The sequence below is a fragment of the Lissotriton helveticus genome, chromosome 2_1 (assembly GCF_964261635.1).
Source record: "Lissotriton helveticus chromosome 2_1, aLisHel1.1, whole genome shotgun sequence".
Classification (NCBI taxonomy): domain Eukaryota; kingdom Metazoa; phylum Chordata; class Amphibia; order Caudata; family Salamandridae; genus Lissotriton; species Lissotriton helveticus.
In genome coordinates this window covers 971,350,465-971,368,256 of record NC_136059.1, presented here as the reverse complement: position 1 = coordinate 971,368,256, position 17,792 = coordinate 971,350,465, and positions in this window count along the sequence as shown.

The window sequence follows — 17,792 nt, the reverse complement described above, 5'->3', positions numbered from 1 at the left end:
GGGTCCCACTAAGATAGCGGTACGAGTGTGGCACTGTGCGAATGCCGCAATGGGATGGAGGGATCTACTGACCCGGCCGACTCCGCTTTATGCGTCGGAAAGATTGGGTAGCCTGTGGAAGACGAAAGGATTTGAGAAGTGGGAAATGATTGGTATTTGTAGGGTGAATGATCTCTGGATCAAGGGCAGGATTAAGACTTTCGAAGAGTTGAAGGTGGAATATAAGCTGAGTGACAGGGAATTCTTTCACTATGCGCAGATTCGCCACGTGTTGCGTTCGGTTTTTCCTGAGGGTATTGACATCCCGGAATCATCCCCACTTGAAGATCGGGTACTCGATGGCTATGTGCCCGACAGCACTATTTCTTTGATATATAAGAAATTGATCAACGATCGAGCGGACCTGCTGGCGCAACTCAGGGACGTCTGGACCAGTGGCGGTCTAGAGTTGGATGACGAGGATTGGCAATCGGCGATATCCTCTCCTAAGGAGGTCGCGATCCCGGCCCGTTTCCGACTCGCACAGCTTAAGATCCTCCATCGGATTTATGTGACTGGCCCTCGCCTGATTCGTATGGGCTATTCTGAGGATGGGTTGTGTAAGCGTGGTTGTGGTTTAATTGGTACTTTCCTACATATAATTTGGGAGTGTCCGGAGGTGGTTGTTTTTGGAATCGAGTGCATGCCGTGATGGAGGAGGTCACGGGTGTCGTGCTGTCGCCTGACGCCAGGCGTTGCCTGTTGAATATATGGGAACCGAATGACTATGATGTGGAGCAGACGCAGTGGGCAACGCTTGGGAATATGGTTGCCAAGAGAGACATTGCGCAGTTGTGGGGTTCCCAGAGGCCACCCACGGTCTCGGTATGGAAGGAGAACATGGACTGGTGTATGTTTAGAGAGAAGACGGTGTATGTGGCGCGGGCAGACCTAGGAAATGAGGGAAAATCTGGGGTCAATGGAACTCCTATCGTGGAGATATATGCACACCTCCCCTTGCAGATATTCCGGATGCTCCTCTTTCCCCCTGACCCGACATTCCTAGTAATGTTTAGTCTCCATGTTTTTTTACTCTGGTTTCCCACCTGCCCCCCCCCCAACACTAATGATTATTTGTACCATATTGAAATGCACTTTCCTTCCTCCTTGAACACATATCCAACTGTATTGCTTTTATTGCCTTGTCTGTTTGTTTTTCATTAACAATAAAAAGAGTTAAAAAAAAAAAGAAAGACAGGTTTCAAGCCATGCAGGACTTGTTCCTGCATGATTTCTGTCACCGATCCCCACTGGGTATGATTTTGGTGTCTCGAGCGCGACCACAATACAAAGTCGTGTTTAGACTGTTGAGCGATGGCTTCGAAGAATTTGAGGGAGCGGGCAATGAAGTTACTCGCGGCCCGGCAGTCAACACCGTCAAGGGAGACTCCAAGGAGGTCACGGTCCCGATTGAAGAGGAGGTCGCAGGACTGCTCACGAAGCCCCAAGTCCTCTTCCTCCCATTCGAGGTCCTCTGGACACTTGGGGAAGAGGCATAAGAAGAAGTCCAAGCGGATTTCATCTTTACCTCAAATGACGTCCATCGTCGAGAGAGGTAAGGAGCACCGACACTTTAAGCATGGTTCATTGGAGCCGAAGCCAGAGTCGACTTCGCGTCTCCCCCCTTTCCGGGAGTTGTAGCGACGCCCCGCTCAAATAAAAGAGTTTTACGTGGCCATGCGCCTTGTATTTGAGCTGAACGACCCTGCTGGTGAACCTTCGGGCCCAACGGAGCCAGAAGTGGCCCCATTGGGTTTGATGCTGTTAGCTTCGGCCTTGATGCCGATGGGGCCCCTGGGATCCGATCCAGATCCGGTTTGACGCTGGTCGTGTCAACGCAACCTTCTCCAGCTCGAATCCGAAGTCGGTGCCTGTGACGTCACCGATGGCCGTCGCTGACACAAGCCCCATCCTCATCCCCGACGACACGGAGCCAATATGGCGTAGATCGTCGCAGATTTCAACGTCGACAGAACCCAGAGGTTCTATGTTGTTGCCTGAGCACTTTGAGGATGTACTTGGCTCAGGAGAGGATTGGGAGGGGTGTTGGGACCCTCTGGAAACCCAGGAAGTCTCTGAAGATAATTATTTGGACTGTTATAGGGAATTTGGGGAGGCCAGAGGAGTGGATACTTATCCAGATACTGGCTTGCACTCTCCACCAACAATGGCTGTGGAGGAGGGAGCATCCTATGCCATGGTGGTTAAGAGGGCAGCCGAGGTCCTTGGACTGGAGCTGCCCTCTGTGCAGGTCTGAATTCATCACCTGACTGAAGTGCTTCTACCTGGGGCTTCCATGTCCGAACCACTGTTGCCCTTTAATGAAGCGCCTACAGATATCCTTCTAGGAACATGGTCCAAACCTAGCACAGGGGCTCCTCTGAATAGGACGATTGCACAGCGCCATCGCCCAGCTCCAGGCGACCCATAATTACTCAGCCAACACCCCACCCCAGAGAGTTTGGCGGTGTAGGTCTCTACAACAAAAGGAGCATTCCTTTCCGCCCCTCCGGATAGGTAATCCAAGAGGCTGGATTCATTCGGGAGGAAGTTGTTTTCTTCCTCCAATCTGGCATTGCAGTCGGTGAATACCGCATGCTTATTGGGACATTTCTCTCATTCCCTTTGGGAGGCGGTTGCTCAAGTGCTGCCACAAGTCCCGGAGGAGGCCCGGGCTATGCTCTCCCAAGCTGTCAAAGATGGGAGAGATGCAGCAAAATTTACCATACAGTGTGGCCTAGATTATTATTATTATATGAAACTTGTAACGCGCTCAGCTTACCCAGGGGCATCCCGGCGCGACAGACCAAAGAAGAAGGAGAGACTCGGTTACTCACTGCTATGGAAACAAGTATGTCTTAAGAAGTTTCCTGAATAGTAGGAGCTTGGGCTCTGAGCGAATCTTAAGGGGCAGAGAGTTCCACAGAGATGCCACCTGTACCGAGAAACGCCTGCCCCCAGTTCTAGCTCTCTTAACTCTCGCAGATCGCAAAAGATGTTGCTGGTCCGAGCGCAAAGGGCGTGAGGGTTTATAAGGACGGGCCATATTAAGAAGGATGGGAGGGCCTTTGCCATGTAAGATTTTATGGGCCGTACACAGCGCCTTAAATTTCACCCGCTCCTTGACAGGGAGCCAGTGAAGCGCTTTAAGGGCCGGGGCAGCCGACTGCCTTCTAGGGATCTCCATCAGGACTCTAGCGGCTGCATTTTGCACCTGTTGGAGAGTTTTAAAGGTCGCTTCGGGGGCACCAAGAAACAGGGCATTTCCATAGTCAAGCCTTGAAAGGATTAAACCACGCATCAGGAGCTTCTTGGCTGAATCCGGAAGCAGTGGTAGCACCTTTCGGGCTGACTTCAGTAAACCGAAGCAGACCCCCGCGGTCTTCCTGGCGTGAGTCCTAAAGGACAGATCTTCCTCCAACCATACTCCCAAGGACTTGATCTCTTTCTTGGGGGATGGTGGGTCGCCAAGAGACCGGGGCCAACAGCCAGCAATAATGGAGGGATAAGACCGATTCACTGGGAAGATCAATTTCAACAACAGTGGCTTTGAGGCGCCATGCCTGGATTTGTACAACTGGCTTCTCGGGCGATGTCCAAGCCAATTTGATGGACATGCCCTTTGATGGCACCTACCTTTCTGGGGAAAAGCAGACTCTGCCCTGGTCAGGTTCAAGGACTCTCGAGCTACGGCCAGATTCTTGGGCCTCTCCTCCACCCCCTGTGGCCAGTCTTCCTTTCACCCCTTTTGTGGCAATGGAAGGGGTTTCCAGCCACGTCATCCATATCTCAGCCACTGTAACCTACAGACTACCCAAGCCGTGCGAGGACGTGGATGCAGTGCATTCCGATCTCAGAATGGAGGCCAGAAGTCGTCGACCACACTGCCCCCAACAGCCGCAGCCTCCAAACAATCCTAGGCTGATTCTGCAGGACCACACTACTCCAGTTGGTGGGAGAATTCGTCATCTCCCGTACTGGAGATCCATAACATCAGACAAGTGGGTCTTGCAGATAGTCCAGGGGGGCTAGTCCCTACCTTTTCTTTCTTTTTCTTCTCCTATTCTGCCAAATCAGGAACAGCTGACGGAGGATCATTTAAAGTTGCTCCTAGAGGAAGTTACGGGTCTCTTGGCCAAGGGAGCTATAGAAAAAGTCCCAGTTTTAGAAGTAGGTAGTGGCTGTTATTTCCGCTATTTTCTAATTCTGAAGAAGAACAAGGGGCTTTAAATCTTCATACCATCAATCTCTTCCTCAAAAAGGAGAATATCAAAATGCTCACTCTGGCTCAGGTCTTGTCTGCCCTAGACCAAGAAGACTGGATGGTAGCGTTGCACCTGCAGGATGCGTATTTTCATATTCCCATCCTGCCGGCCATAAGCGTAACCTGCAGATCAAGGTAGGCCGCAAGCACTTTCAGTTTACCTTTGGCCTTACCAGTTCCCCTCGGGTGTTCACCAAGGTGATGGCAGTGGTTTCAGCTCATCTGCGCAGGTTAGGGGTGTCAGTCTTCCCGTACCTCGACGACTGGCTGTTGAAGGTGTCCTCGCCCCAGGCTGTGTTCTCCCACCTTCAGACTATGGCGAACCTTCTGCATTCGCTGGGGTTCTCTATAAACGTACCAAAGTCACACCTGACTCCTTCTCAGACACTCCCTTTCATCGGAGCTGTTCTGGACACAGTGCAGTTTCAGGCTTATCCTCCCGAACAGCGAGTCCAGGATATTCAGGCTATGATTCCACTATTTCAGCCATTATCCTGGATTTAGGCGAGACTGATTCTGAGGCTGTTGGGCCTCATGGCCTCCTGCAACCTGTTGGTAAGTCACGCCAGATGTCGGATGCAGGCCCGACGGTGGGACTCGAAGTTCCTATGGGCACAGCATTGGGGAAATTTCACCGACATGGTTCAAATCTCGGAAGGGACTAAGTAAGATCTGCAGTGGTGGTTAATGAACCACAATGGGGTCAACGGCAGACCCCTCTCCCTTCCCTAACCAGATTTCACAGTCATGACAGATGCGTCACTTCTGGGATGGGGCAGCCACCTGGGAGTAGTGGAGATCAGGGGATACCGGTCTCTGGCAGAGACTGGCCCCACCTAAATTTGTTTGTGCTCCCAGCAATTCGGGTGGCATTGAAGACATTCCGTCCCTCTGTCAAGGGGAAGTTAGTGCAGGTGTTCACTGACAACACCACCGTGTTGTCAGTGGACCCTTTGTCGAGAGGCCCTGGGTCTCTGGGCATGGATGGAACAACAGGGCATAACCCTGGTGGTTCAGCACCGAGCAGGTTCTCTGAATGCCAGGGTGGAGAAACTCATCCGTCGATGCCTAGCGGGTCAAGAGTGGCGTCTCCAGTCGGAGGTGGCGCAATGTCTCTTTCAGCAATGGGGAGAACCTTGGTTAGATTTGGTCCCCTCCAAAGAGAATAAACAGTATCAACGGTACTGCGCGCACGAGTTTCCAGGCAGCTGACGCTCGGCGACGCTTTTCGTCGTGAGGGTAGCTCAGGCCTGTTGTACGTCTTTCATCCCATACCACTCCTGCCCAGGGTTCAAAAAAAGATCAGGAGCGACCGAGCCCAAGTTATTCTTGTGGCTCTGGACTGGGCGAGGAGAGTCTGATATCCAGGGCTTCTGAGAATGAGTATCGATCCTCCGATTAGGCTACCCCTTCAGGAGAATCTTCTGTAGCAGCAGCAGGGAGGGTTCTCCACCGGAACCTGTCAACTGCTCCTCCTTGCTTGGAGATTGAGCGGCGGCAGTTGATCGCTTTTGACCTTCCTCCCGAAATCTGTAACGTTATTCTGGCGGCCAGGCGGCCCTCCACTAAAACGGTATACGCCTGCCATTGGCAGAAATCTGTATTATACTGTACAGAAAGGTCCACTGACCCTCTTTCTGCTTCTCTTTCTACTGTCATTTTATTCATTCTAACCATTGCCCAGCAGGCCTCTGCCTTGGGAACTCTCAAGGGATACTTTTCTGCTTTGTCTGCTTTTTTGCGGCTGCCAAACCAGCCCTCCCTCTTTAAGTCACCTATTGTAAATAGATTTGTAAAAGGGCTGGCTCACTTGTTTCCACCCACGCCCTTTGTTATGCCACAGTGGGACCTTAATTTGGTCCTTACCTATCTGATGTGTGCTCCCTTTGAGCCTTTGCACAATTGTCCCCTCCAGCTGTTGACCATCAAAACAGCCTTCTTAGTGGCAATTACATCTGCCAGGAGGGTGAGTGAGTTGCAGGAGTTATCTGATAGAGACATCTAGCCACAGATTCCTTAACTTAGAATATCCTAGAGGCGCCAGTCTGGATCCTGTGACTTTTCAGCAGTACCTCTGTGCACCAGGGGTTGTCATCGCATAGCTCCGCTCTTACGTCGTCCACGGATATGATATTAGTGGAGCAATATAAGTCCCTCCTTGAGTTGACATCGGTTTTCTTCTTTTCCGCGCTGCAACGCGGATCCAGGAGGAGAGGTTCCTCTGGCCTGTTTTGGTTTTTGACCTTACTGATGCCTTTTTGCATCCGGGAACAGTGTGATCGATGCCTTCAGGCTTTAAATCGTGTGAAACCTGTACGCGGAAGATGTCGGTGACGTGATTTGTATGTGGTGCTTGGGTGAGCACCGCGACTCCAAGGAGTGCGACACCTGTCAGCAGCTGAAGCCGATGTCCCTGTGGGAACATAGGCGGAAATTATTGTCCACCCAGATATCTCGTTCGGAGTCAGTTATTAGAAACAGTGGTCCCTTACAAAAGTGAGTAAAAAATTATAGCCACAATGCTGGAATCAGTGTTGGGTCTAGATGCGTTCAATGCAAATGGGAGGGATGATAAGGGAACGAAGAAATTCAGGGCGGGGGCGAGAAAAGAAAACAGAATGAGTCCGGAGGCAAGCGATTCAGTGCTATATTGCGCTTGCAATAATGTGGCATGCATCAACCGTGAATTAGGGCCAACTGTACCGAGATGCTAGAAGCGCCTACGTCGAAGAGCGCAATACGGTGAGGGGTCGGAATCCTGTGTGACTTGTAAGGTTTTTTTTTTTTCGCTCAGTCGCTCCGATCCCCCCACGGATCATACGTGGGGGTAGGTTTGCCGGCAGAGACCGCACGCCGCTGGGGTCCCTGACTCTACTGTGCAGGTCCCACAGGAGCAGACTGCGGGGCACCTTAGGGATACACTTAGGGTAGCACCATTTGAGGCAGGACCAGTTGGCCTGCTGATCACAGACCTACATCACTTAAGGTTGTATAAATTGTTTTTATTCACTGTGTAGTACGATAACACCAAGGTCCTGAGGAATTGCTAGATTAAGCAAGAAACATGTCGACCTAAACAGAGGGTTGTAGATATCCACGCCACCGACCTTCATAGCGTCTATCTCCCCTCCCACTGTTTTATTCAAGGGAGTTAGCCACGTTAATAAAATTCCTTGTGGACTAGCTTACCTTTTTTAAACCACCACCACTTCATCACGACTACACCATCCTTCTGCCCTCTCACACGCATGCACCATATGGCTGGAACAGAAGATCGCCGCTAAAGAGCCCCTTCGCGGGTGCCCGTCAGACATTGCAGCGCCAGTCTGATGAGGAGCAGGACCCATATGATGAAGCATGACACCTAGCTTGCTGGGTGTGTGAGGGTTCTAGTTCCCAAGAGGGAATTTTCCCTCTTCTCTTCTCTTTTTCCTTTTTCTTTTCTTTTCTTTCCCTATACTCACACATTCCTCCCTCCTAGTCCTACTGGGGAACTTTGTGCTACAATTTGCTACTGTTGACTAGTAAGGTTAACCGAGGCATCGGTGCTTAAAATCGCAAGGTAAAAGGAAGCGCTTACCGAGAGTAATTACTGGGAAGGAGTTCCCAGTTGTGGATAGAGCTTGTTTTGATCGCAAGTCACAGGTCCAGATGGGAGGCACGTCCGAGGAAGATGCAGGAGTGACTGCAATAGAACAGAGAGGTAACTAAACTGATAGGCGCACGTGTGGATAGAACGGTGACGATGGTATGAAGTCCGCAGTGGAGTGGTTGGCGTGATGGGCTGCTTGTTTCAACTTACCCGCTGATAAGCGAGTTCACGGGGGCACCATTACGGCAGCAGTACAAGGAACTGGTGGGCGTCGCAGTTAAGTGAGCAGTGAGGTTACCACCCCGCTACAATCTAGTTAATTGTGTCAGGTACGCGCATGCGCAATCCCACACACGAGTACATTAACTTCCGTCGTCATGTTAGACCCTTAGCTACTTTCCCAGAGATTTTAACCACCGGCTCCTAACTATTGTGCCAGCTCATCTCAGGAAGAAAACTGCCAAACCACAGCCAACAAGGAGTACGGGAAAATAAGGAAGTAGCCCACATTGCAGTCGTTGAGGAGAACTGAGGCCCGGAGGTCTCCGAACTACAACCGCTGCACCGTGACCACCGAGGTAAAGGCAGGAGACTTGGGCAGGCAGAGACCCTGAACGAAACAGGGAGTTGACCACTGGAAGAGGCTCCACAGGAAGGTACCTCGAATGCTGAAGCCACGTTGAAGACAATGTCGCTGGTTGGACAGGTGAGTGACCCGGAAGCAAATAGGGGACTTCGGAAACACTAGAACACAAATCGTTGTAGTGTGGCAGAGTTGCTGGAAATTTATACTCCTCCCCTGCCGTGGCTCATAGCGAACCACGGCAAGCATTACATTGCCATGCTTATTTGCTTATGTCAAGTCCTTTATTTTTTTTAAATAAATGTTAAAAGTTTTTGTAAAAAAGCACAACATCAACGCCATGTGGTACTACAAAAAACAGGACGGTGTGGGGGTAGTGACCCTCTGTTAAGAGGCCCTGTGTCTCTGGACATGACTGGATCAGTACATATGCCTGGTGGTTCAGCCAGAGCTGACAAACTCAGCCGTTAATGCTTAGCGTATCACAAATGGCGTCTCCATCCTGAGGTGGCGCAAGGTCTCTTTCAACAGTAGGGTGAGCCTTGGTTAGATCTGTTTGCGTCCGTCAAGAGTGCACATTGTCCGCATTTTCGCCCCTGGAGTTTTCAAGGTGGATCCCGCTTGGAGACGCTTTTGTCTTATGTGGAGCTCAGCCGCCTGTACACTTTTCTGCCCCAACACTCCTGCCCAGAGTTTTCAGGAGGATCAGGAACAACTGCGACCAAGTCCTCCTTGTGATTCCGGCCTGGGCACAGAGAGTTTGGTATCCCAAGCCTCTGCACATGAGTATCAATCCTCCAATCAGGCTGCCCCTTCGGAAGGTTCTTCTGTCCTAGCAGCAGCAGGGGAGGGTCCTCCACCCGCACCTGTCCACTCACCGTCTTCTTCCGTGGAGATTGAGTGGCTGCAGTTGACAGCTTTCGACCTTCCTTCCGAAGGCTGTAATGTTATTTTGGCAGCCAGGCGTGCATCTACCAAGACCGTGTATGCCATCCGGTGGCAATAATTTGTAAAATATTGTACAGGAAGCTCTATTGATCCTCTTTCTGCTTCCCTCTTTCAGATCCTTCTCTTTTTTTTTACCCTTGCCCAGCAGGGCTCTGCTCTGAGGACTCTAAAAGGGTGCGTCCTGGCCCTGTCTGCCTTCCTGAGGATGCTTGACCAACCCTCCTTATTTAAATTGCCTGTTTTAAATATATTTCTTATGGGGCTTTGACATATGGTTCTACCTGTCCCTTTCATCATGCCACAGTGGGACCTTAATTTAGTTCTCACCTTCCTGACGTGTGCTCCGTTTGAACCTCTTTGCAACTGCTCCCTCTGGCTGATTACCATCAAAACAGCCTTTCTAGTGAGAATTACTTTTGCCATGAGGGTGGGCGAATTGTAAACTCTGCTAGCCAAGCCTCCCTACCGAACTATCTTCCCTGATAAGTTTGTGTTTCGCACTAGGGCCTCTTTCTTACCATAAGTGGTAACTCCATTCCACATGGAGCATATCAGCCACCTTGCCAACTTTCAACGCTCCTCCGCACCCCTCTAAAGAAGAGGAGTGCCACTCCCATCTGGACCCACACAGAGCATTGTCATTCTACCATGACCCCACAAAAGAGTTCCTGGTGGGTGACTGACTCTTCCTGGGGTATGTTGGATCAAAGAAAGGCTGTGTGGTGCAGAGGAGGACTATCTCATGATGGGTTGTCCTCTGCATCAGAATTTGCTACGCTCTGGCCAAAAAGCAACCTCCTGAAGGCTTAAGGGCTCATTCCCTCAGAGCTAAGGCTGCTACCATGGAAGTTCATTGTGGAGTTCTAGTCCTGGACATTTGTCATGCAGCAGCATGGGCATCCCTGCACATGTTTGTCAAGCAATACTGCCTAGACAGTCAAGTCCGATAGGGTGGCATTTTTAGCAGCTTTGTCCTGCGGGACTTCCTGGGCTAAATTTGTCTGCACTCATTCCTTCGGGGATTGTATTGCTTGGGTATCTATTCCAAGATAAGGAATCTGCAGCTAGATGTCTCTATCAGATGAACAACTTACTTACCTTTGGCAGTGCATTATCTGGTCATCTCCGCTGTTGTGACATCACCTATATAGGCACCACCTCGGCTCGCTGACGTTCATATAATTTTCACGACTTTCCATGCCAGGAGCGTGGAGCCACGAAGTGCACCAACATTGGGGTGCTTCTGAACAACTAGGGCCCTTAAAGGGAACAGCTTTGACCCAAGGAACCGGTTCGCAGTGTGGGGAGGATGGGTGGGTCAGTAAGGAATCTGCTACTACATCATGTCTCTACCAGATAAGGCGTTACCGAAGGTATGTAACTTGTCCTTTTAAACTAACAAAACCACTGAAATTCACCAATTAGTTATCTTAGGTAACTATGACTCTTGCCCTAAATAAACTATAAATCATGCCTTTGCCATACACTGTTAATTACCTGTCAAAGGGAGAGTAGTGCAGGTGTTCACGGACAACACTACCGTCATGTGGTACTGCAACAAATAGGGCGGGTGGGGTTGTGGACCCTATGTCAGGAGGCTCTTTGTCTCTGGAAGTGGCTGGAACACCAGGGCATGTCCCTGGTGGTTCAACACTTGGCAGGTTCTCTGAACGCCAGGGAGGACGATCTAGGCCATCGGTGCATGATGGATCACGAGTGGCGTCTTCACTCGGAGGTGGTGCAAGGTCTCTGTCAGCGGTGGGGAGAGCCTTCATTAGATCTATTCGCCACCGAAGAGAGCGTTCAATGTCAGCAGTTCTGCGCATTGAAATTTCCAAGGTGGCACTCGCTATGACAGATATATTGTTACCAAAGGTTAGTAACTTGTGCATCTTCCATTGGGGCCTGTGCCACCTGCTCATGCAACACTGCTGTACCTTTAGGACGTACTCGGGCCCTGCCTTGAATGTACCACTTCCACTTGATTATGCTGACTTCCTGCACATGCCCTATTCACTTGAGTCCCGGGAGTCAACTACTCAGTGTCCATCAGGGCCCAATACCATGCAAGCAACTGCTTTTCAAATGGGATGTACCGCTCTCCAGCATCTGGTAACTTCTTTGCCCAAAATCCTAAAGGCACCCTCTTCTTTTCTTGCTTCTGCCACAAACTCCAATTGGCATACTGCCCTGTCTGTCATATTCTGCTCAACTACCGCCATTGTCACATTCAGCTCAAAATCGCCCTCTCAGACTGGCTGAAAATCCAAGGCACGTTGTATAGCCTCTTTCACTGATTCAAATGCATTGTGTTGCTGCTCTCCCAATTCAAACTCATGTTTCTTTTGCGTAACCTTACACAAAGAGGCCAAAATCTGACTTATGTGAGGGATATGCTGTCTCCAAAAACCAAATAATCCAATGAAGCTCTGAGCTTCCTTCCTATTTTGTGGCATAGCAAATTCTTTAATCTTTTTTCTCACTTGCGGCACCACATCTCTGTGTCCTTGATGCCATTGTATACTCAAAGAATTTCACATTTGAGAGGGTCCCTGTACCTTTGCGGGATTTACCTCCCACCCTTTACTTTACAATTGTTCCACAATCCAGTCCAGTTGGATCTGCACTTGTTCTTGTGTCTATTCCTGTGTCATCACATCATCCATGTAATGGCAAAGCTGCACCCCGGAAATGACTGATACCTCATCCAATTGCTCCCCCACCAGCCAGTGACAGTATGCAAATACCCCTGAGACACAGACTTTGAAATGTAATTTGCCTACCATTCCAGGAGAAAGCAAATTGTTCTTGGTTCTCGGGAGCTATCGGTATAGAAAAAAACGCATTGGCAATGCCAATAGTCGCACACTGCGTCCAAATGTTTCTGTATTTTCCCAATTATGGTAATTGTATCAGGGACAGCGGCAGTCAGAGGAGGAATATGCTTGTTCAACTCGCGATAATCAACTGGCATACACCAACTATTATCAATTTGTGCACAGGCCACGCAGTGTTATTCCAGGCTGTAGAGATTGGAATCACGACACCTGCTTCTATCAAGTCTTGTATGCTCTCACTGATCTTCTCATGCCTTCCCGCAATTCTGTACTGTTTCATATGAATTCTCTTCGAAGCTTGGGGCACCTTCACTGGAGGAATCTTTAGATGACCCACTCTTGTGGTGGCAACTGAGAGGTACCTTTTTGATGCAAATTGATAAAATCCATCCTCTAAATACAAAGTCATGCCTTTCAGGATGTCAATTCCAATAAGGTACTCAAGAATGGAAACTATCAAAACAGTATATTCTCTCTTTGGGAGACTCCCAATTCTCATATAGAATGTAATTTGTACTGCTGGTGTTTCCTTTCCACCCAAACCTGTAATTGTAAAATACTGTCCTTTGAACTTTTTGCGGTTTGCATGTATTAAAAAGGCCTCCGCTCCGATATCCACTTGGGGTCGCACATTTTGGATGTTCCCATTCTTCCAATAAATCTCAACCCTAAAATGGGGTCTGTAATCCTTGCCAGCCCATCCCTGCACCGGAGCTTGGTCACTTCCCTAATCTAAATTTGCCCTGCACACTTTCGGCCATGTCAAGTCTGGATAAACTCTCTGTTAATCTTCAGGTAACTCCTCACATCTGCCCTGACTGCTGCTCTTGTCTTCATCTGCCTGTTCATAACTCATATCCTCCACCCTCCCCCATCAGACAGGACTCTCTCTCTTTTTCCCTGCGAGGGAGTCTCTCTCTTTTTTCCCTTGACACCCCTTCTTTCAATTATGCCATAAACATGTCTCTTCTGGACACTATTATTATCAGCATGAGTTCCATACTGGGAGGACCTGTCAGTCTTGTTCCACTCCCCCAACCCACCCAATTCACGTACTATCTCAAGCACCTGAGAAAAGGGAATGCCTGTTTGATTAATCAATGTAATTATAACTTGTATATAGGCTGGGTAAGCTAAACAAATTATCTTATTTTGCACTGATGTATTTAGCAATTCATTCATCAAATCATGAAGAGCACCCATGAGAATTGCAATCTTCATTACATCCTCTTTCATTGTCTGCATTGCATCCTTTAGTGTAAACTAGGGCTTATCAGTTGCCGGCTAATGTGACGCAGTTGGGTTTTTGCATAAACATCCTTCTGCCGCCAACCGCAATAAAGTGGTTTGCGCATTTCCCTGAAAATTCCTAAACTCATCTTGCACAACAGCATCACTGCTTAGTATAGAAGATTTTGCCATATCGCCATGATCTAAATACACTCCCTGTGCCCCTAAATCAAACAAGCGCACCATACATGCAATCAATGTTTCACCAGACCTTTATCACTAATCTCCTGCTCTCCAAGGAGTTCAGCACAACCCCCTGTGGATTTTGTGGATGTTGCTGTAACTTTCGCCAGCATATTGGCTCTGCTCAGATGGTTTTCTGACCCTCTATCTCATTCTGACTAATATCCTGAGAATACTTCCCCCCATAAAACTCTGATGAATCCCATATGTTTTCATCCCACTCCTCTGGGTTTCAATTTAAACCTGCCATAGCAATAGTCAAATGCACCTTTCTCTTGTTTACCCTTCTTCTTCCCTCTTTCCACTTAAATTGTGCTACAGGTATCGCCACGTTTTCAATCACAAGCTGATAGGTTTTCAACTTATGTTGCAATAACATATTCTGACATGACAGCCTTACAACAGTATTCTTGACTCCCACTAGCTGTTTTCCCATTGCTTAACACTCCTTTCCTAGTTGAATACATTGTTCATGCATTTTCCTATGAGCAATTAAGAAGATCTAACCTCTTTGACCAAATGTACAAAACTTTCCCATTTTCAATTGCCACTTTTTGCAAGCAAATTAATATATCTTCTGGCTGCGCATCAAACATACACGCACTCCAATTCTTACTCAAACAAGCACAATGCGACCACTCATGAGCAAGCTGACTATATGTAAGTAATTCCCATCCTTGTATTACATTTGGTATTTGGGAACCTGCATTATCCATTTTGGTTTTTCTGACAAACATTCTGCCCCTTTCACTTGGAATCCTGCTTGTGACACCAAAATGTCTTGCTTTCTCTTCAGAACCTCTGAGCAGGACTTCAAAATACTAGGACACAACGTGAACACTTTCAAAATAGGACTCTACACACTTTAGAATACCAAAATACAACATAAACAAAGCTCCGTCTTTATACTCTTCACTAACATGGAGAGTGATTTCTAGAAGCTCCCCCTGACAAATTAGTGCGTATTCGTTTAACATGAACATTGGTAGTTACTTTGCTTTCTGTGACTTCAAAGTGACGGATTTTGTAAAATGAACTATATGACAGTCTTGTTGGTGTGAAAGGAAAGGCTGCACAATGTCATTTGTTCTAACACCACAACATTGAAATACCTAAAAAAACGAACTTTACAAATCTTTCAAAATATATCAATAGTTATGAGAGCACACATGAAGCACTTTTTTGTAATTCTAGTTATAACAAAGATTTTGATAGTATGAAAACAAATCAAGACACTTTACAAATATTCTTTGAAACCCTATGTCCACACATTATTGTTGTCTGTTATGTAATTTTATCAGGAAAGCTATATGCCTTTGCAAATTTAGTGACCATTTCAGTAGAGAATGTGCTGTCTTTAAATAATAGTACACAATCACAGCTTTAGTAATACATTTGTGACAGTTTACTCCAAAATGCACCACAAGCTATATAATGCACCCTAACCACTTTCTTGATGAATGGGTGTCTTGCTTTCTCTTCAGAACACCTGAGCAAGACTTTAAAATTCCAGGATACAACGTCAACACTCTTCAAGATAGGACCCTACACACTTTAGAAGACCAAAATACAACATAATAAAAGCTCAACACTCATTTCCCAAGTAAAGGAGAATATTTATTTCAGCAAGTTTCCATATATCAAATGGCAATAATGCACATGCAAAATAAATGCATATAGTGAACGTATATACACAAAAACAAACACATAGAAAGATAACTGCACATACACAAGAAGAAATAATTAGAACTAAGAATACTTCACTTGCTATTTGTTTAGGTTCATCATCCTTGCCAGCACTACTGGGGAACCAGTTGGCAGTCTCAGGTAGGAGGGTCTCAACCGGGCACAACAGCCCTGGGCATTGTGTCCACTCCCAGGAGAGTTCCTGTCAGAGCACCAAGAGGTCTCTGTCTTTATACTCTTTTACTAACATGGAGAAAGATTTCTAAAAGCTCCCTTAATCTGCACTGTAGGTGCTGGGTATACTGTCTTTGTCAAGGTCACTCAACTGAGCTGGCCAGGCTCCGATGAGGGCTGCTGCAGAATTCTTCACTTTCTCAGGCTTGAGCACTATACGTATCCCACACTGTCTGTTCTGGCAGCTTATCTCTCTCTGTGAATGAGAAACATGAACAATTCTGTGCGTGAGTAACCTGGGCCTGCCTGCGTTCGCAGCTGAAAGGCAGGGTTAGACTGACACAAGATGAAACCGTGCTCACCAAATGTAGTTAGAGTCAAATGGAGTCAATGGTCAATACACAATCTCATACCTATAATTGCTATTACAGTTGAGTCGCGATGTTAAAAAGCCTACTGTAAGAGCCAGCAGCAAAGGTAACAAGCATTTACAATGCAATAGGTCTCGCACTGACATTATTTTGAGCTATTGACATTGTAAATGACATTGCATTTTTTTGTTTTTCTTTTGTAAAACATGAATAAAAGGCATTGTAATATAAAATGCCAATAGCTAAAAGTTTAGTTTAAGCTATCAGCATTGTTAATACCAATGCCTCTTATTTATGTTTTAGAAAGGAAAACACAAATAAAAGGCATCGTCATTTGCAATGTGAATAGTCAATAGCAAATGCCTTCTATCTATGTTTTACAAAAGAAAAACAAACAAAAAAAAACCAATGTCATTTACAATGTCAATAGCTCAAAATAATGCCAGTGCGAGACCTATTGCATTGTAAATGCTTGTTCTTGAACGGGTCTTCTTCAGTTTGTTTCTGAGCTCAGCAGGCATATCATTCCAAAGCTTAGGGGTCAAATGTGAGAAGTCTTTACCCCCCCCCCCCTAATCTAATCCTTTGGGTTGACTGAACCTTTAGTAGTCACGCATTGGACGACCTTAGGGTACTGCCATGGGTGTAAGTTACCAGAAGGGCCCCTTACCAAGGAGGGTCCTTTCTGGTTAATTCCCCTAGACGCCAAGTGGAGTGCTTTGAATTTTATCCTTACCTCCACTGGAAGCCAGTGCAAGGAGGCAGTGAACTTTTTGGGTTGCTTGAGGATAGTTCTTGCTGCCACGTTTTGGACTAGCTGGAGTGTTGTGATAAAATATTTGGGTGAGCCCATATATAGGGAGTTCCCATAGGCCGAGCAGGAAAGAATCTGCAGGTCTCTTTATGGTATTTCCTATGTTCAGAGTCCACTAAGCTGGTTACCGCACACGTAATTCATTTTGAGAGTTAGTCTATGGACAACAGCAGACATGGTTGGAGAGAGAAACAGTTGGGATATCTGCTGGGATGGACTTTGTTAATATCACCCCATATCTGCTTGTCATTATGAGCAGTGCCATTGGAATTAAGTGATTGTGTGGGCGCTGCAGTTTTCACTTAATTATGGATTTGCCGCATTTGCCACATAATCCATCACCTGCTGCATAATTTGCAGCATTTAACAAAAACAAGTATGTTTCTATCTCTAATGGTTCAAAAGTTACTAAAAACGCAGCAACATATGTTACCACACAGTGGGAGGCCCTTAGCAAAGGTTGGTTGGGAACCATTCTAGTGCTTATTGCTATATTTGGGTATTTAACTATTACTGATGAGGTGCAGCATATGCCCAGACAGGGTTAGCAAGTGTAAACATGACAAGATAAGGAAGTAATTCTATCACAAAATGTGCTGTGTTATGCCACTCAATTTGCCTTTTCTTGCTGCATAATTTAGTCAACCCTGCCGCATAATTTGAGCTTCCCTTGCTGCATAATTCCAGTGGGCCGGATTCTGAGATGTTACAAAGCTGCCCTGGTATGTGGCTTGTCAGAACCAGCAGTTGTTGACAAAATGAAGGTGCCCAGCATTGGTGAAGGAGCTTCCTGCAGATTTACTCAAAGTGGACTGAGCACCCTTCTCTGCTACTGACACGCGGAACCTTCCTGGACTCCAGCTTTACCTTTGTTTTCTTTTTTCTCTGCGTCTTTGCCAATCTGTTCACTGTCATTGCCCATGTCACTGCTGCTGAAAACAGAATCCACGTGCTTCGGTCTGTGTTTTACGAACCCACAGTCTATGTTTGCCGCACTCCGCCAATTCTTGT